The sequence below is a fragment of the Rhinatrema bivittatum genome, chromosome 6, assembly GCF_901001135.1.
Source record: "Rhinatrema bivittatum chromosome 6, aRhiBiv1.1, whole genome shotgun sequence".
In the NCBI taxonomy this organism is placed as follows: Eukaryota; Metazoa; Chordata; class Amphibia; order Gymnophiona; family Rhinatrematidae; genus Rhinatrema; species Rhinatrema bivittatum.
In genome coordinates this window covers 300,661,260-300,681,852 of record NC_042620.1, presented here as the reverse complement: position 1 = coordinate 300,681,852, position 20,593 = coordinate 300,661,260, and positions in this window count along the sequence as shown.

Below are 20,593 nucleotides of genomic sequence, written 5' to 3'. Positions count from 1 at the left end.
AAGAGAGAATTTGAAATGAATTTGGCCATAGAGGCAAAAACTCATAATAAAAACTTTTAAATATATCCAAAGCAAGAAACCTATCGGTTGGACCATTAGATGACCGAGGGGTTAAAGAGGATCTTAGGGAAGATAAGGCCATTGCAGAAAGACTAAATGAATTCTTTGCTTCCATGTTAACTAATGAGGTTGTTGGGGAGATACCAGTTTTGGTGATGGTTTTCAGGGGTGATGAGTCAGACGAACTGAACGAAATCACTGTGAACCTGGAAGATGTAGTAGGCCATATTGACAAACTAAAGAGTAGCAAATCACCTGGACTGGATGGTATGCATCCTAGGGTACTGAAGGAACTAAAAAATGAAATTTCTGGTCTATTAGTTAAAGTTTGTAACCTATCATTAAAATCATCCATTGTACCTGAAGACTGGAGGGTGGCCAATTTAACCCCAATATTTTAAAAAGGCTCCAGGGACGATCTAGGTAACTATAGACCAGTGAGCCTGACTTCAGTGCCAGGAAAAATAGTGGAAACTATTCTCAAGATCAAAATTGTAGAGCATATGGAAAGACATGGTTTAATGGAACACAATCAAAGTGAATTTACTCAAGGGACGTCTTGCCTAACAAATCTGCTTCATTTTTTTGAAGGAGGTAATAAACATGTGGATAAAGGTGAACCGGTAGATGTTGTGTATTGGGATTTTCAGAAGGCATTTGACAAAATCCCTCATGAGAGGCTTCTAAGAAAACTAAAAAGTCATGGGATAGGAGGTGATGTCCTTTTGTGGATTACAAACTGGTTAAAAGACAGGAAACAGAGAGTAGGATTAAATGGTCAATTTTTTTCAGTGGAAAAGGGTAAACAGTGGAATACCTCAGGGATCTGCATTGGACCAGTGCTTTTCAATATATATATATATATATATATATATATAAATGATCTGGAAAGGAATACGAAGCGTGAGGTTATCAAATTTGCAGATGATACAAAATTATTCAGCATAGTTAAATCACAAGCGGATTGTGATACATTACAGGAGGACCTTGCAAGACTGGAAGACTGGGCATCCAAATAGCAGATGAAATTTAATGTGGACAAGTGCAAGGTGTTGCATACAGGGAAAAATAACCCTTGCTGTAGTTACACGATGTTAGGTTCCATATTAGGAGCTACCACCCAGGAAAAAGATCTAGGCATCATATTGGATAATACTTTAAAATCATCGGCTAAGTGTGCTGCAGCACATGGCTAAGTGTGCTGCAGCACATCTTTAAAAATGGCGTGGGTCATTTTTAAAGATGGCGCAGGCCATCCATTGCTCCTATCATGTGACAGGAGACGACCAATGCACAGATAGCTCCTGTCACATGGTAAGTGCAAAGGGCCATCAGCGCCATTTTGTTTACTGGCAGCTTACGGCCCAAGAGCGGTACATCACTCCCGGGTCCCCTGCTGGACCACCAGGTACTTTAAGAAAGTTTTTTGGGGGGGTCGGGAGGGTGGGGGATGCTAAAGAATCAGATTTAAAGGATCAGGGTGGGTTTTTTGTTTATCGGCTCGGGTGCAGCCGATAAAAAAAAAAACGATCGGACCATGGCAAAAAAATGTCCCGATGGTCCCCGAAACCGAAACTGATTCTGGTTCCAATTCACATCTCTAATAGTCACTGCTATTAATTGCATCAGTAGCATGGGGTCTTCTTAGTGTTGGGTAATTGGCAGGTTCTTGTGGCCTGGTTTGGCCTCTGTTGGAAATAGGATGCTGGGCTTGATAGACCCTTGGTCTGACCCAGCATGGCAGCTTCTTATATTCTTATGTTCTTTTGCCTCTGATTTACTCAGTGTATTCACTGCATGAAGGATATCAGCCAAGGGATGCAAATGGGGCATCTCATAAAAGCTGATATGCAGCAACACCTAAAGAAGCAGCATCTATTAGCATTGGCATTGTGAGATGGTGCTATTACTTGTTTGGGGACCCTATCTGCCACTTCAGGTACAAGCCAGAAGAAGGGTTTGAAAAGGGGGAATCCCTAGTAAAGTTTCAAGTGGCTCTCTGTAGGTATAAAACCTTAACTGATAAAGCTAAAAAATATTTTTACTCTCTTTCGATTTTTATGTTGGGCAATAATCTGCAGGAATTGCTTCACCTGGTAGAAGGATTAAGACTTAATTAAAATCTAAGGATCCCGAATACTTGGATGATTTTGCTCAATAATTGTAGTCTATAATAGCTAATAGTTGCAGTAAGTTCACATTTACTAACATCTCTTCCTCTGAGACCACTCTTCTTTCCTGATGGAATTCCTTTGTTCCTTTTCTAAGGACACAATTATGCGAATTTTGATTAAATTGAATTCTTAATTTTCTCCCTTGGACCAGTGTAATATGTTGTTTTGTTGAATGATTACATCAGTTTTCCCATCCAGAAGGTGGTTCATTTATCTTTGATCTAAGATGCTCTACCTACTTTCCAACTTGAAAAGTTATTCTATTCACCCACTTTTAAAGAAGCATCCTTGGATACGTCACAGTTATCCAATTATAGGCAGAACTTAATTTGTGGGAGAATGGGGTGAAACGCAGTTCCAGCACTTCTTTTCAGGCTTAAGAGGCAGAGCAGCAGGAGTTTTCTGCTCCAGCCCTTTCCCCTTCAGGCAGCCTGCGGGGAAGAGAAGAAGAGGGGCTGAGCCTGAAGCACACAGAGAAGAGATCAGAGGGGCTCTCAAATCCAGCCCCTCCTCTCTTGTTCCCACCACCACCACCACTTCTCCTCCTGAATTGGAGAGAACAGAAGGTGTGATATTGAAGGAGACACTGCAAAGGAAAGAACAAACAAACAAACAAACAAGGGTTAAATTAGCACCAGTTTGAAAGTTGTGAGTAATAATGCCAATTGTCAAGGCTTCAACCCTGGTCTTCATGAATGGCACTAGTGCTCACAACTTTCAAACTTATGCTAATGTAACCCCTGTTTGTGTCCATTACTGAGGGTTTAATTTCTGGCAGAAAAATCCAGAATGTCATTCTGCCATTTTTTTTCTGGGATCTGAGAGCAGAGCCAGCAATATACATTTGTTCTGATTATCCTAAGGAAACAGAACAGACAGGAGTTGCAAGGATCATTTATGCTCCCTCTCCACACACACACACCCTCAGCCCTTGGAGGAAGTGGAAAAAAAAACAGAGAGTGTTGGAGTTACTTTCCCTGACACAAAGGCAGCCACATGCTTTGATTTTGTGTGTGTGTGTGTGTGCGTGTGAGGGTATGGGTGTGTAAGAGAGAGAAAGAGTTCACACCTAGCCCTGGTCCCACCCATTTGCACAGATCAAACCTTGTCCTTGCACCACCCATCTCACCCTCTTCATAGTTCCACTTCCTTTCTGTCTACAAATTATGCCCTGACTGTATAGACCAATATCAACCGTACCTTTTCTGCCCACGATTGTTGAAGCCCTAGTTTTGGACCAGCAAAGCAATTTCTTGGACCAGCATGATTTGCCAGACCCATTCCAATTTGGCTTTAGAAAGATCTTTAGTACCTAAATATTAATGTTGTCAAACTTGGATACAATACAATGTGGATTTGACAGAGGTGCAACATATATGAAGGTGCTATTGGGCATATCTGCACTGTTTGACACCCTTAATCATGCTGTTCTTTTAAACTGCTTAGCTGAAATTGCAATCTTGGGGTCAGTGCTACAGTGATTTACATCAAATTTCATAGACTATGTACAAGAAGTGCAACAGTGTTGTGAACCGAGTGGTGGACCCTTGGTTCGACGATGATCGAGTAGACCACCGTCGTTAGGTGAGGCTGATTCTCGGGGTTGCAGATGGAAAGAGTAAAATCTGGACGCAGGCGCCTCCTGCAGGTCGTGTAATCCAGATGCTGGCGCCTCCAGCAGGTCGAGGAGCAAACCCCGCGGATCTCGTGAAGAAGTCCAATCCAGAAGTCGTGAACCAGGGTGATCCGCAGCCAGTCCAGGGGTCAAAAGCCAGAGAGGTCCGCAGCCAATCCAGGGGTCAGAAGCCAGAGAAGTCCGCAGCCAGTCCAGGGGTCAAAAGCCAGAGAGGTCCGCAGCCAATCCAGGGGTCAGAAGCCAGAGAAGTCCGCAGCCAGTCCAGGGGTCAGAAGCCAGAGAAGTCCGCAGCCACGCCAGGAATCAAGGAACCAGAAGGAACGTCAGCCGGACCAGGAAACAGCTCAGGAGGACAAACAGGAACCAGGAACAAAACAAACGCAGGAGCCAAGAAGACAAGGCAAGGACTGGAGGTCCAGACCTTGCTTAAATAGTCCCCAGCCAATAGGGAACCGCAGGAAGGAACCAGCTCATATCCGGTGAGTGTTCCTTTAATTCTGAGACCAGAGCCGCCCGCGCGGCCCTAGCTGAAGTCAGGGGGCGGAGCTAAGCCGCGCGGGGAGAGAGACCGCAGCCATCTTGGATTTGCAGCGAATGCTGCCGCTGAGAAGTCCCGCGGATATGCCTAGTGCCGGCGGTCCGACTGGCCCCTAGGGATGGGGGTAAGTGCCGTTCGCGGCTTGCCACGGCTGGGTTTTATAACAGTACCCCCTCCTTTAGGCCTCCCCCTAGAAGGCTTGGGTTTCTCCGGATGGTTGGTGTGAAAAGTCTGGAGAAGACCCTTGTCAAGAATATTAGTAGCGGGCTCCCAGGAGTTCTCCTCAGGCCCAAAACCTTCCCATGCCAAGAGATACTCCCAACGACGTCCTCGTCGCCGAACATCGAGAACCTCACGGACTTGATAGGTAGGGTCGTCCTCCAGCTGAACGGGCGAAGAGACAGGAGCCTTCCGAGATGGCCAGTTGAGGAGCAGAGGTTTCAGTAAAGAGACATGGAAAACGTTGTGAATGCGCAGAGAGGTGGGCAGGTGCAGTCGATAAGTGACGGGACCGATCTGCTTGGCCACGGAAAAAGGACCAATATACCGGGGAGCCAATCTCATCGAAGGAACTCGCAAACGAATGTTCCTGGTGCTCAGCCACACCCTGTCGCCCGGATGAAACTGAGGCGCCGGCCTCCGATGCCGGTCAGCAAACTTCTTAGCCAGAATAGCCGCTTTGCGGAGCATGCGGCGAGTGTGCACCCATAATTGCTGGAACTGAGTGGCAGTAAGCTGAGCTGCCGGCGAGGGTACTGCCAGAGGGAGAGGCACCGGAGGAGTAGGTTGGTAGCCAAACACAACTTGAAACGGGGAGGAGCCGGTTGAGGTACACCGATGGTAGTTATGGGAAAACTCCGCCCAGGGCAGCAAAGCCGCCCAGTCATCCTGCCGAGAATTGACATACGCACGCAGAAACTGCTTGAGAGTACGATTAGTCCGCTCAACTTGGCCATTGGCTTGCGGATGGAAAGCGGTCGTGAAGTCCAAGGAAACCTGAAATTTGGCACAAAGGCTCCGCCAATACCGGGCAGTAAACTGGGAACCTCTATCGGAGGAAATGTGGGACGGCAGTCCATGAAGGCGAAAGATATGGGACATAAACAGTTGAGCCAACCGAGGAGCAGAGGGAAGAGCGGGCAGGGGCGTAAAATGAGCCATTTTAGAGAAGCGGTCAATTACTACCCAAATCACTGTGTGTCCTTCAGAAGCAGGTAAATCAACCACAAAATCGGTAGAGATATGCGTCCAAGGCTTGGATGGTGCCGGTAAGGGTTGTAGCCGTCCCCACGGCCTTCCCACTGGAGTCTTATGTTGGGCACAAACGGGACACGAGTCCACGTATGCCCGAATGTCTTTGTACATCCCCGGCCACCAATAGAAGCGCTGAAGGAGGTCCTGTGTCCTCTTGCGTCCAGGATGTCCAGCGAATTGGGAATCATGTCCCCACTTCAAAACCCTGTTACGGAGTCGGCTGGGAACCACCGTCTTCCCTATCGGAACCGGAACAGTAGGTGCCAGAATGATACGGGCAGGATCAATGACGGTCTGTAACACCTCTTCGCCATCCTCACAGACAAAGGACCGGGATAGTGCATCTGCTTTGATATTCTTACTGGCAGGTCGATACCGGAGTTCAAAATCAAAACGGGAAAAAAATAAAGCCCAGCGGGCTTGCCGTGGGTTAAGTCGCTGGGCTTGTTGTAGGTAAATCAGATTCTTATGATCAGTGAAGATGGTGATTTTATGCTGGGCCCCCTCCAGCCACTGTCGCCATTCTTCCAATGCGAGTTTAATGGCTAATAATTCTTTGTCGCCAATAGCATAGTTGCGCTCCGCGGGAGAGAACTTCTTTGAAAAATAGGAGCAGGGATGAGACGTACCCTTGACAGTGGTCTGACTTAATACTGCTCCTACACCTTCGGTGGATGCATCAACTTCAACTGTAAATGCGCGACTTGGGCGAAGACAGGGCTGTCGTAAAAAGGAGTCCTTAAGTGCCTGAAATGCGTCTTCGGCCGCCGTGGGCCAAGTAGTGATATTAGCCCCTTTACGAGTGAGTGCAGTGAGGGGCGCAGATAACTTGGAAAAGTCCTTAATAAAATGTCGGTAGTAGTTCGCAAAACCAAGAAATCTCTGCAGGGCTTTTAGCCCCTTCGGTTGAGTCCATTCTTGTATACTTTTTAGTTTAGTTGGATCCATTTGAAACCCGTGTTTAGAAATAACGTATCCCAGGAACGGCAAAGACTCTGTTTCGAAAATACATTTCTCCAGTTTAGCGTACAACTGATGGTCCCGGAGTCTTTGTAGTACTTGTAGCACGTGTTGACGATGAGTAAGTAAGTCCTTAGAAAAAATCAAAATATCATCAAGATACACCACAACGCAAGTATATAACAGGTCCCTAAAGATTTCATTAATAAAATTCTGAAAAACTGCAGGTGCGTTAGTTAAACCAAACGGCATTACCAAGTACTCATAATGTCCATCTCTGGTGTTGAACGCAGTCTTCCACTCATCCCCTTCTTGAATACGTACTAAATTGTATGCACCACGCAGATCAAGTTTAGAAAAGATTTGAGCTCCTTGCAGACGATCAAACAATTCAGCAATAAGAGGTAAAGGATAACGATCCTTGATAGTAATAGCATTAAGTCCTCGGTAGTCGATGCAAGGGCGTAATGTCCCATCTTTCTTTTCCACAAAAAAAAATCCAGCCCCCGCGGGCGACGTGGATCGTCGAATAAATCCTTTTTGCAGATTGTCCCGAATATATTCGGTCATAGCTCGAGTCTCAGTAGCAGATAAAGGGTAGACTCGTCCTCGCGGGGGTATAGCACCTGGAATCAACTTGATAGCGCAGTCAAACGCCCGATGAGGCGGCAGAGCATCAGCCGCCTTCTTAGAGAAAACATCTGCAAATTGGTGGTATGAAGAGGGTAATTCTCCCAAAAGCGAGGTGCAGACATAATTGGAAGCGGAACCGGAGTCCTTGAAACAGGTCCCAGAACATTCGGGACCCCACTGTGTCAGTCGCAAGGAAGTCCAATCAAACTGGGGGTTATGGCGCTGCAGCCAAGGTATGCCCAGTACCACAGGGTGAATGGCTTTGTTGATGACATAGAAAGTAATTTGTTCAGAATGGTCTGGTGCAATAAAACAATTCAGGGGTTCCGTCTGATGCGTGATTCTGCCGGGTAACGGTTCCCCGTGGATGGAAGAAATGATTAGAGGTTGCAGGCAAAGTCGAACTGGAACGTGGAGCTCATCCACCAGTGCTTGTAAAATGAAATTTCCTCCGGCTCCTGAGTCTACTAGTGCCAGCGTGGAGAATTCATGTTCGTTCATATGGAGAGTGATTGGTAAAGTGAGTGGGGGTTGTGGAGAAAACTGACCCAGGGAAACACCCCCTAAAGTCCCTAGGCTTTGAAGTTTCCCGGACGAATAGGGCAGTTAGCTAAACGATGTCCAGAGCCTCCACAGTACAAGCAAAGCCCCGATCTGCGCCATCTCAAGCGTTCCTCTGTAGACAGCGGGCCTCTTCCGAGCTGCATGGGTTCGTCCCTGGAACCCTCACTGGGATGGGCTCCTTGAGGCGGAGGATTGGGGGTTGGAGAGATCTGAGAAAAAGTAGACCGTCTCCTCCAGTTGCCGCCCTCTCGTGCTCGTTCTTGTAATCTGCGATCGATCCTGGTGGCCAGTTCGATGGTGCCATTTAAGGAGGACGGGAGTTCTCGGGCAGCCAGTTCGTCCTTGATCTTGGCAGTAAGTCCTTCAAGATATATGGTCCGAAGAACTCTCTCTTCCCAGTGGAGTTCATTGGCTAGAGTGCGAAAATCAATGTTGTAATCCGTGAGGGGACGTCCGCCTTGACGGAGGTGTAGTAAATCCGTGGCGGCAGCGGCTTGTTTTCCGGGTTCTTCGAAAGTAATGCGGAATAGTTCAATAAATTGGAGGTAGTTCTGTAATACCGGGTCAGAACGTTGCCATAAAGGAGAGGCCCATGTGAGGGCTTTGCCTTCCAACAGGGATAGAATGTAGGTAATTTTAGTGGCGTCATCTGGAAAGAAGGGTGATTGTAGCCGGAAATGCATAGTACATTGGTCCAAAAATCCCAGGCAGAGACGGGGATCTCCGGCGTATCGTGGTGGTGCTGGAAGTGGAAGGACTGGACGAAGGCTGCTGGACGTTGAAAGTGGAGCAGGAGCAACCGGTGGAGCCATGGTTGATGCACTGGGCTGGCTGGCTACCACCGCATCTAGTCGAGCGTTGAGCCGCTCCATGGAGGCGGCCATGGCTTCGAGCATACCCTGTTGCTCCATGATCTTCTGAGCCAGGCCGGGAATGGCCCGCAGAGCAGAGGCCTCCGCCGGGTCCATGGCCTTGTCTTACTGTTGTGAACCGAGTGGTGGACCCTTGGTTCGACGATGATCGAGTAGACCACCGTCGTTAGGTGAGGCTGATTCTCGGGGTTGCAGATGGAAAGAGTAAAATCTGGACGCAGGCGCCTCCTGCAGGTCGTGTAATCCAGATGCTGGCGCCTCCAGCAGGTCGAGGAGCAAACCCCGCGGATCTCGTGAAGAAGTCCAATCCAGAAGTCGTGAACCAGGGTGATCCGCAGCCAGTCCAGGGGTCAAAAGCCAGAGAGGTCCGCAGCCAATCCAGGGGTCAGAAGCCAGAGAAGTCCGCAGCCAGTCCAGGGGTCAAAAGCCAGAGAGGTCCGCAGCCAATCCAGGGGTCAGAAGCCAGAGAAGTCCGCAGCCAGTCCAGGGGTCAGAAGCCAGAGAAGTCCGCAGCCACGCCAGGAATCAAGGAACCAGAAGGAACGTCAGCCGGACCAGGAAACAGCTCAGGAGGACAAACAGGAACCAGGAACAAAACAAACGCAGGAGCCAAGAAGACAAGGCAAGGACTGGAGGTCCAGACCTTGCTTAAATAGTCCCCAGCCAATAGGGAACCGCAGGAAGGAACCAGCTCATATCCGGTGAGTGTTCCTTTAATTCTGAGACCAGAGCCGCCCGCGCGGCCCTAGCTGAAGTCAGGGGGCGGAGCTAAGCCGCGCGGGGAGAGAGACCGCAGCCATCTTGGATTTGCAGCGAATGCTGCCGCTGAGAAGTCCCGCGGATATGCCTAGTGCCGGCGGTCCGACCGGCCCCTAGGGATGGGGGTAAGTGCCGTTCGCGGCTTGCCACGGCTGGGTTTTATAACAAACAGGCACTGTTTCTGCTAAATGGCAAACTATTTCAGCAGGAATACGCAGGGCTTGGCTTTGTCTGCAGTCCTGTATAATAGGTAATTTTGATACTTTTCATATCCAACACCTCTATGATTATTTAAAGATTTATTACTGTAGCTTGCTCAACTATGTTTAAATAACTTTTACAGCATTGACTATTTTACAGATCTTGTTTTCTGACTCATTAGACTCCGATCTTTAAGGAACATTTTATATATTCCTGTAGATTTTACTGTCAGCCTTGTTACATTTTTAATTGAAATATTTTACCGTTTGGCTGTTAATTCACTGCCAATTAAGTCATGTTTAGTTTTCTGTAATATACATAATAAAACAAAACTCTAAAGCAAATTCATTTTTAAAGAGGATTTTGTATTTTCTTAGATGAGATGACGTCTCTTAATTAAATTAACTAATTCCAGTATTAATAAAGATAATTCTATTGAAGTCTACAAAAGCAAAGAAAATGGAATAAGTTGACTATGTGATTATCGTCCAATAATAGATTCATAATAAAGCACCAAATACATAGGGAGTGTGATTTTCAGATGGACTTCTGAGTATAAAATAGTTAAAAATACTGTCGGTTTGTAAATATCGTTGAAAATGCAGAAAAAAAAATACTGCTTTATCGTTGAGAAAATTGTGTGATTGATATTTGTGCATGTGTGTGCATACATTTATGCTCATAGGATAGAGGCAATCCAGAGGGATACATTTGGACAATATTGGGGCTTACATGCCTAATTTATTTTAGAAAGGTCATTTGAAAACCATGCATGGTTGGGTAAAGTCTGCATGTTTCTTTTATGTGCAAACTTTACGCAGGGTTTTTAAACCCAATTTATGTGCATAAGTTTGCTTTGAAAATTTGTGGGCAGTCAGCCTGGTTCATGTACAGATGAACTTGCAGAAAGTTAAACTTGCTCTTCAGAGGGTGTAACAAATCAAAATCTATGCATTTAAGCTCCAGTTGTGCCACAGCTCTATCCCCTTAATGCCCCTCCTGATTCTCATAGAAGTACGCATTCAACTGAATTACACATGTACTTTCACATGCAAAGAGCCCCATGATATTTTCCAACACTGAAATACACACGTAAAACATGGTTTTATGCATGTAAATGACTATGAAAATGTGGCCCAAAAAGTATGCACATAAATGATTTTGGAAAAACTACACACACTAAATATCATGTGCAATGCTCTGCATAGTTTTGCTGGGATAATTTTCAAAGTAGAGTAACGTGCATAGGTTTGCCTTGAGAAATGATGTAAGTTATGCACATACTGCATTCATCAGACAAAATATTCTCAGTGTTATAAAATTACCCCATTCCATTCTATTTTGTTTGAGCCAGCTAAATTGTATATTACACTGTTTTCCAAGCTTTTTAAATTTTTTTATTAAGCCAGACTTATACACCTATACATATATAACCACATATACAACAATGTCAAGCTATATTCCAAGCAAATATATATTCAAATTTTTCAGAAATTTTCAAAATGTTCCCCTTCTTTTTCCCCCCCATCCCATCACATACTTTCTAGTAATAACAATAATACACACAGTCAAATCAAGTGGAGTCTCTATATCATCACAAAAAATGTTTCTCAGACTGATATTTGATGAGGTTCCTTGTTTCTTTGAACTGCTGTGAGATAAATAATGCATCATCCATATCCTACAAAGAAACACTGTTGAAGAGGATCGCTTTCTAACAGGCAGCCAACTCGCATCCATCTGCGTTCAAAAGGTACATTATCAACTTTCTGGGCCAGATTTTTGAATGTACGCGCGGGCGTAGATTTGTGCGCGCAACCCGGCAGGCACAAATCTATGCCCGATTTTATAACATGTGTGAGCAGCCGCGCACATGTTATAAAATCCGGAGTCAGTGCGTGCAAGGGGGTGTACACTTGTGCACCTTGCATGCGCCGAGCCCTAGGCGAGCCCCAATGGCTTTACCCTTTCCCTCCGAGGCCGCTCCAAAATCAGAGGGGCCTCGGAGGGAACTTTCCTTCTGTCCCCCCACCTTCCCCTCCCTTCCCCTTCCTAACCCTCCCCTCTGGGCAGGCATAGGTTGCGCGCACCGGCCCCGGCCTAGAGGCCCTTCAGAGCCCTCTGGAGAGTATGAGTTTGACAAGAAGGCACACACACAGACATGCACTCACATCCTCTCCCTCAACATACACATGATGGAGAAGAGGAATAGGAAAGAGGATGGGAACAAGCTCCCCATAAACTCCCCAGACTCATTCCTCCAACACACTCCCACTCACCTTCTGACATCACTCACAAATCCCCCATAACATATACACACTATTCCCACACACGGAGGAGGAAGAAGAAGAGTAAAGAGAGAAACTGGAGAGTACAAGGGGCTAAGAATACTTATACAATTTACTCCACTCACACCACATACCACCTTCACACACCCCATGTACCCCACCACCTCACACACACCCTGAAAACATTCTAACACATATTCTTCCATACCTTTCCCACTGAGTACCACACTCATACACCTACCCCCTTATTCCTCCACCCCTACAGAGCAAATACAAGCTATCTTCTGAGATGCACACATCCAGATCTTGGAGTCATAAAACACTGTTTGAAGCTAGCCTGCAATTATCACCTTCATGTCCCTTAAGATCCATCCATAGTTAAAGGGAAAACAAAAGGAATGTTCATGGCAAACATTCTATTGTTCTCTTCCCTTCCCCCTTCCTTTCATTACATTGCCAAGCAACCTATCAGCACATGATCAGTCAGGTGCTCCACCCAGTTATTCCTTGCAGTTTCCACCTTGTCATGAACATAGAGCTCTCAGCTGAGAGCTCACTGGCAGCGATGATACATAAAGCAAGCAGGGGTGCAACCCCGAGTATATCACTATATATTGAATTTAACAGTTTTACTAATCTCCCAACAAATGTCTGTGAGCTACCGTATATACTCATCTAAAGGTCTACCTCATGTAGAAGTCGATAAGAAGATTATGAGACCAAAATACATTGAAAGGCATTGACCCAGGTACAAGCTGGTTTAACATGAGTTTAACAAGGTTTAACATGAGTGATCTATCAGGGAGCTAAGAATTCAAGAACAGCCATATCTGAATTAAAAAAAACATCACGCCATACACTAACTTTAGGACGCGGCTAACTTCGCTCCATTTCAGCAGTATGTGTGTATGTATGCATGTACACCTTGGGAACTTTATAGTATATGCAGAAAAATGGATAGTATGCATGCATCAGTCAAACTGGCTTTTTTTGGGTCTATTTTACAGTAGAGATGTGATTCGGCCGAACCAAAAGGTTCGGCCTTCGTTATTGGCCCGCCGCGGGAAATTTCGTTTTCTCGTGGTTCGGGCTGATTTTTTTTGGCTGCCCCGAATTTCAGGGTAGTGTGCACTAACTCCCCGTTAGTGCATGCTAACCCTGAAAAACAAATTTTCATGAAATTTTAGGAAAATCCGCTTCATTTCTCGGGGTGGCCGAACTAGGACGAATGCACATCCCTATTTTACAGCATAACTTTCTCAAGTTATACATGAGTATATATGGTAACTGTATTGGAAAAAAGGGGATTTGTCTGAATTCAAGATAGGACCATATTGTAAAGAAAATCAAATCTGAAAAATTAAATGTTTGCAAACTGATTTTGTTAGAAATGCATCCATACATAGGGCCTCATTTTCTAAAGTATCGCAGGCCTGCGATACTTTAGGGAATGAGAGGCGAAGGCCGTTTCGCCACCATAGAAGGTGTAGCTATTGGGCACGAACTCGGATGAGAAAAGGGCCTTACCTTTTCGTTGTCCACGGCGTCTTTGCGGAGTTGGCCCCGGTGACGCCCCGACTCCTCCTCTTCCGGGGCCGACTCTGCTCCCATTTTGGTATCGCACGCGATAAGGGACTTTTCACGTGTGAAACATCCCTTATCGCGTGCGATCTAAATGGAAAATGAGGCCCAAGTGAGTTATGCACTTTGGACTTGAATCACCCAGTCTATTTCGCAAAATAGGTTTTCATGTGAAAAATAGAACAAAATGCGAAAACAGGCAATGCTGTAGATGTTTTTGAATGATTTCTCTGTAAAATCCCTTTTATGAAAACATTTTTCAAAAATATCCTTTGCAGTAAAAAAACCTTTTGCACATAGTTCACCACATGCAAAAGTTTATTAAAATTTCCTAATAATGAGGTGCTGGAATGGAAAACCATGCAAAACAACATTACTTGGGAAATTTATGAAAACAGGCATGTAAAAATATCTTTGTGAGCCAGTTTTCACAAAAAAAGTAAATACATCTCAATGAGGTGGGGTTTTTTTTTAGCTCAGGCCAGGAAAACAGTTTGTGCAAATCTTGTGAATTTAAAGGGGTCTTGTGACTAATGTAATGCACTATCTTCATTCCTCCCAATACATTCAAAAATTTCCTTGCTGATCCCAGTGGACCCCTGTACATGATATGAGGGGTTCAGAAACCTGTCTGCTCCAGTGCTCTTCATATCCCCCTCCCCCACACCGATCGGGGCAGCAGTGCTACAGACTGTTCTTCCCTATTACCTCCTATACCACACACAATCCAAATTACTCAGGAGTGACAATGTGTTTTATCCACAGAGACTTTTATTTGTCATTCTTTGCAGGCTTAGGGGTGGATTGTCAAAGGGTTACGCATGTATATTATGCGCGTAATCCTGAAAATCTGCTCCTGCGTGTGCCGAGCCTATTTTGCATAGGCTCGGCAACTTGCGCAAGCCCCGGGACGCATGTATGTCCCTGGGCTTTGAAAAAGGGGCAGTCTGGGGGCATGGCAGGGGCGGAGCCTCCAGGCACAGTGGCCATTTGCTGCTGTGCCCGGGATTGTGGGCCAGCCGTCGGCTGGCTCGCACAATCTACGCCTGCCCAGAGGAAGGTGCAAAAAAGCATCCTGCAACCACTACAAGTCACTACAGGAATCTAAGTCTCATAGCAAGGAATTTGTATGGACATCTAATGGACTACCTCCGACTTTTTCAAAAACTTGCTTAAACAGAGTTATTTAGTACAAAATATATGGAATATAAGGACCTTACATTCGCATGAGGTGCTGTATACAGGCAAATACCACTTTCATTATTCAACAGGCCCTGAAGCAGCTCAATAGAGCGAAACTTGGTCTGAGTCGGGCTTTTTATTATGACATATTAATAAACTCCTTGGTATATACTAATCCTCTTATTCGGGTGGTCGCTAAGTTAAATGTAAGACATTGATAAGACAGGCTAAGAGAGAATTTGAAAAGAAGTTGGCTGTAGAGGCGAAAACTCACAGTAAAAACTTTTTAAAATCTCTCCGAAGCAGAAAGCCTGTGAGGGAGTCAGTTGGACCATTAGATGTTCAAGGGGTTAAAGGAGTACTTACAGAAGATAAGGCCATCATGGAAAGATTAAATGGTTTGATTTCTTTGCTTTGGTGTTTACTGAAGAGGATGTTGGGGAGACACCTATTCCGGAGAAGGTTTTCATGGGTAATGATTCAGATGGACTGAAGCAAATCACGGTAAACCCTGAAGATATGGCAGACCTGACTGACAAACTGAAGAGTAGTAAATCACCTGGACTGGATGGTATACACCCCAGGGTTCTGAAGGAACTCAAAAATGAAATTTCAAATCTATTAGTAAAAATTTGTAACCTGTCATTAAAATCATCCATTTTACCTGAAGAATGGATGGTGGCTAATGTAACCCCTATATTTAAAAAGGAGTACAGGGGCATTCCAGGAAAGTAAAGACCAGTTAGACTGACTTCACTGCCAGGAAAAATTGTAGAAAGTGTTTTAAAGATCAAAATCACAGAACATGACTTAATGGAACAAAGTAAGCATGGCTATACCCAAGACAATTCTTACCTCACAAATCTGCTTTACTTTTTTGAAGGGGTTAATAAACATGTAGATAAAGGTGACTCAGTAAATGTAGTGTATTTGTATTTTCAGAAGGCATTTGACAAAGTTCCTATTGAGAGGCTTCTAGGAAAAGTAAAAAGTCAAGAGATAGGTGGCAATCTCCTTTCGTTGATTACAAACTGGTTAAAAGACAGGAAACAGAGAGTAAGATTAAATGGCCAATTTTCTCAGTGGTGGGTAGGCAGTGGAGTGCCTCAGGGATCTATACTGGGACCCCATGCTTTTCAATGATCTGGAAAAGAATACGACGAGTGAGGTAATCAAATTTGCAGATTACACAAAATTATTCTGAGTAGTTAAATCACAAGCAGATTCTGATAAATTGCAGGAGGATCTTGTGAGACTGGAAAATTGGGCATCCAAATGACAGATGAAATTTAATGTGGATAAGTGCAAGGTGATGCATATAGGGAAAAGTTACCCATGCTGTAGTTACACGATGTTAGGTTCTATATTAGGAGCTACCACCCATTAAAGAGATCTAGGCATCATAGTGTTGCATTCGTGTCTGTTCTCACCCTCGCTCCACCCTCTCTACCTTTGAGGTGATTCCCTTCAGGGCTGACAGACAGATGCTGCTGTGGTTTCTCCTCGCCGTTCTTCCTGGAATCCCCGGGCTGGCCTGATGCTGCGGATCCGCCATGTTCCCGATGATATAAGGGCGCGCGCGGGCACTCCAGAGTTTGTACCGGCAAAGGGCACGAAGTTCGGGGGTGTCTACCCGTAGTGACGTCATCCGCTTCCTCCTTAAAAGGTCTTTGCTTGCTACTACGAATTGAGTTAGCAAGGGGAATTATTTTTCCTCTGCTCTTCCTCCACCACCTTACCTAGGAGTACCTGCTCCTCGGGGGCCCCGCGCTCTCTTCTTGATTTCAGATTGTTAAGATGGGATCCGATACTCGCTCCATGAGGTCCTACGTTCCTGAATGCTCAGAAGGCTCCTTACTACCTGGAAGCAATCGCAGACGTGAACACAGTGAGTTCTACAGATAGGAACCGGTACTCGCTCCACGAGGGCATATGTTCCTAATCTCCGAAGACTGCCTTCTGTCTAAGACGTTATCGCAGGTACAGAGATCGTGAGTCATTACTGCAGATTGCAGATAGGAACCGGTACTTGCTCCACGAGGGCCCATGTGCCTAAATCCCTTCTCAGCTCTCTTCTATATCAGAAGCTATCATATCTTCTATATCAGAAGCTATTATATACCTATATCTTGTGCATTACTATTATAGATTTCAGATAGGAACCGGTACTCGCTCCACGAGGGCCTATGTTCCTAAACCCCTCAAGACTCTCTTCTATTTCCATAAGCCATCTCATACACAGATATTGTGAGTTCTCATTCCAGACTGCATATAGGAACCAGCACTCGCCTACGACTCCTGTTCCTGCATATAATGAAGACTCTCTGCTGCATAGAAGCCATTACTGATATCTACAATTCTGAGTGTATCATCTACTACTGGTTATGTATCCAGCATACCCTGTCTACTCACTACCTATAGTCTCTCTCTCTACAGCTCAGCAACCCAGAGACCGCAATTCCAGTATCTGAGGGACTTCAGCCCTGCCGGGCACATCAGCTCACTACTGCCACCTCTGGTGGTTCTACTTCCTGTCTAATAAAGAACTATCTGTGTTTGTCTCCATACTCCAGCCTAGCCGGTGGTCCCTCTCGGGATATTCTCCTGGGGGTGCTGTCATCTGCCATCGGCCCAGGGATTCACCAGTTTACCTCAAGTGTTCATACCTTACACTACTAGAATGGTATTATATGACTGCCACTCTGTGGGAAGCCATCCCACCACAGATCATTAACTCTGCCTATGGAGTAGTATAAATGTTAGCTCTTCCCTTGGCAGGGTGATCCATAACAGATTGCTAACTCCCTGGCGGACTTATAACAGATTGCTATGCCTAGCAGCAAGGATTGATAACAGATTGTTAACTCCTCCCTCTTCAGGAGGAGATCCATAACTGACTTCTAACTCCTCCCCCTACAGAAGGAGCACGATAACAGATTGCTACTCCGAGCAGCAGATTTATAACAGATTGTCAACTCCTCCCCTCTGGAGGAGCAGATCTACAACACATAGGGGGTCATTTTCCAAGGAGTTACCGCAGGAGATAATTCCACAAATCGCGCTAACAGCCGTTAACGTGATTTGCGAATGCAAATTTTTAATTTTGTATTCAGGGGCGGAGTATATGTAAAGTAGGAAAGAGTTATCGTGTGCGGCAAAACAGCTACAACCCTTTCATTTGCAGTATGTTGTGTGCTAGAGGCCAGTAAAGGTTTCTCACGGTTCACAAGGTTTCAGAGAGAGAGAGAGAGAAACTTGCTATAGTGTCTCCTCTCTAGACAGGTATTTGTATCCCTATGAGAGGCCCACCTAGTAACTCGAGGTGGGGATTAGGTATGAGTGTAGGGGGTTGGGGGCCACTTTCCCATTCAACATGAGACATACAAACAGAACAGTGGTCTCTTGTGAAGATTTGTTTGCCTTCGGAGTGAGGAAACTCACTCCAAGATGAGATTTGGACAATGTTCTCTCCACCTAGCTTGATGGACACTCTACCTGGGCAACAACAAGCTAGTTTGAGAGAACATTGCCCTAATCTCATCTTGGAGTGAGTTTCCTCACTCCGAAGGCCATCAAATCTTCACAAGAGACCACTGTTCTGTTCGTACGTCTCATGTTGAATGTGAAAGTGGCCCCCAACCCCCTACACTCATACCTAATCCCCACCTCGAGTTACTAGGTGGGCCTCTCATAGGGATACAAATACCTGTCTAGAGAGGAGACACTATAGCAAGTCTCTCTCTCTCTCTCTCTCTCCCTCTCTCTCTCTCTCTCTCTCTCTCACACACAGGATGTCTGGAAACATTGTGAACTATGATATATACTTGCAATGTAGCCCAAATTGTGATACACATGCTTATTAGCATTTGGTATCACATGTGATATTGGAAAATGAGGGCCATAGTGGCTTCTACTTTGAAATTGTCTGCTCAGTGTGCTGCAGCAGTCAAAAAAGCAAACAGAATGTTAGGCATTATTAGGAAGGGAATGGTTAATAAAACAGAAAATATTATAATACCTCTGTATCGCTCCATGGTGAGACCACACCTTGAATACTGTGTACATTTCTGGTTGCCGCAAAAAGATATAGTTGCAATGGAGAAGGTTATCATTTAGGGCGACCAAAATGATAAAGGGGATGGAACAGTTTCCCTATGAGGAAAGACTAAAGAGTTAGGACTGTTCAGCTTGGAGAAGAGACGGCTGAGAGGGGGTATGATAGAGGTGTTTAAAATCATGAGAGGTCTAGAATGGGTAAATGTGAATTGGTTATTTACACTTTGGATATTAGAAGGACTAGGGGCACTCCATGAAGTTAGCAAGTAGTACATTTAAGACTAATTAGAGAAAATTATTTTTCACTCAATGCATAATTAAGCTCTGGAATTTGTTGTCAGAGGATATGTTAGTGCAGTTAGTATAGCTGGGTTTAAAAAAGGTTTGGATAAGTTCTTGGAGGAGAAGCCCATTAACTGTTAATAATCAAGTTGACTTAGGGAATGGTCTCTAGTACTATTACTGGCATCAGTAGCATGTGATCTTCTTAGTGTTTAGGTACTTGCCAGGTTCTTGTGGCCTATGTTGGCTGCCTTATCAAAGTTCCAACATCCTCCTCTTCAAACAATTATGACTTCACAAAAACCTCTTGTAATGATTATGCATACTATTTCCTATATAAAATATATATCTTCAAGTCACAATTTTCAAATGACCACCAAGTAGATAATTCAGAATCTCACTCTACCAAACCAAAATGGACTTCTTTCAACACAGTATTAAAACTTGAAGTGAATCAGACAGATAATCAATAAAATGAAGCCTGTGTCCCACCCGCTAGATCCCATCCCAGCTAATACTCTTAAAAAAGTAAACAATATAATCATACCAGTAAACACAACAATAATAAATCACTCACTATCACAAGCATTAGTCCCCAAGATGACAAAACAAGCTATTGTGAAACCAACATTAAAAAATAAAACTGGAAAATTAGATGACTGGAACAACTACAAACCAATCTCAATCTTACCTTTCATCTCAAAAGCATTAGGAAAAGCACTAGCAGTTCTATTAGAAAATCATCTGGATGACAATAATATTCTATTCTCAAACCAATTTGGATTTAGAAAAAAAGGTTCAACAGAAACTCTGGTTATATCCCTAACAAACAATATACTAAATGGATTCGATCATAATGAATCATATTTACTGGTTCTACTAGACTTAAAAGCAGCATTTGACACTGTGGAGCATCATCTACTACAAACATTTTTTAGATATTTTATTTTATTTTTAAATTTTATTTTAGATAATTTTTTTTCATCTCATGTATTTTACTATTTATATTAATTTTATTTTATGCCTGCTTATTTTAATTTTATTGTCTTTCCTTTACTAAGTTTTTGTATTTTTCTTAATCGTATACTGTCTAGATTGTGTACAGATTGACGGTATATAAACTAAATACATAAATAAATAAAATAAAAATAAATCTACTATGCCAACAACTAAAAAAAATTGGAATTGATGGAAAAATTCACAAATGAGCTTCCTCCTTCCTTTTCAAGTACAATTAAACAACCAATTATTTACATATTTGAAATAGACACGGGTGTTCCACAAGGTTCAGCATTCTTGGCAACCCTATTCAACATCTACCGCCTTCCAATATGCACTCTTTTAGAAAATCTGAACATGAAATTTTTCATATATGCTGATGATATTCAATTTTACATTCTCTTCTAAAACTTACACTTAACATAAATAATACCAAAATAATATGGTTAAGAAGAGACAACAAAAATCTCAAACAACCTACCCTCAACCTTGGAATAGACAACATTACACCCTCAGATGAAGTTCATGACTTTGAAATACAGATAAATGAAAAT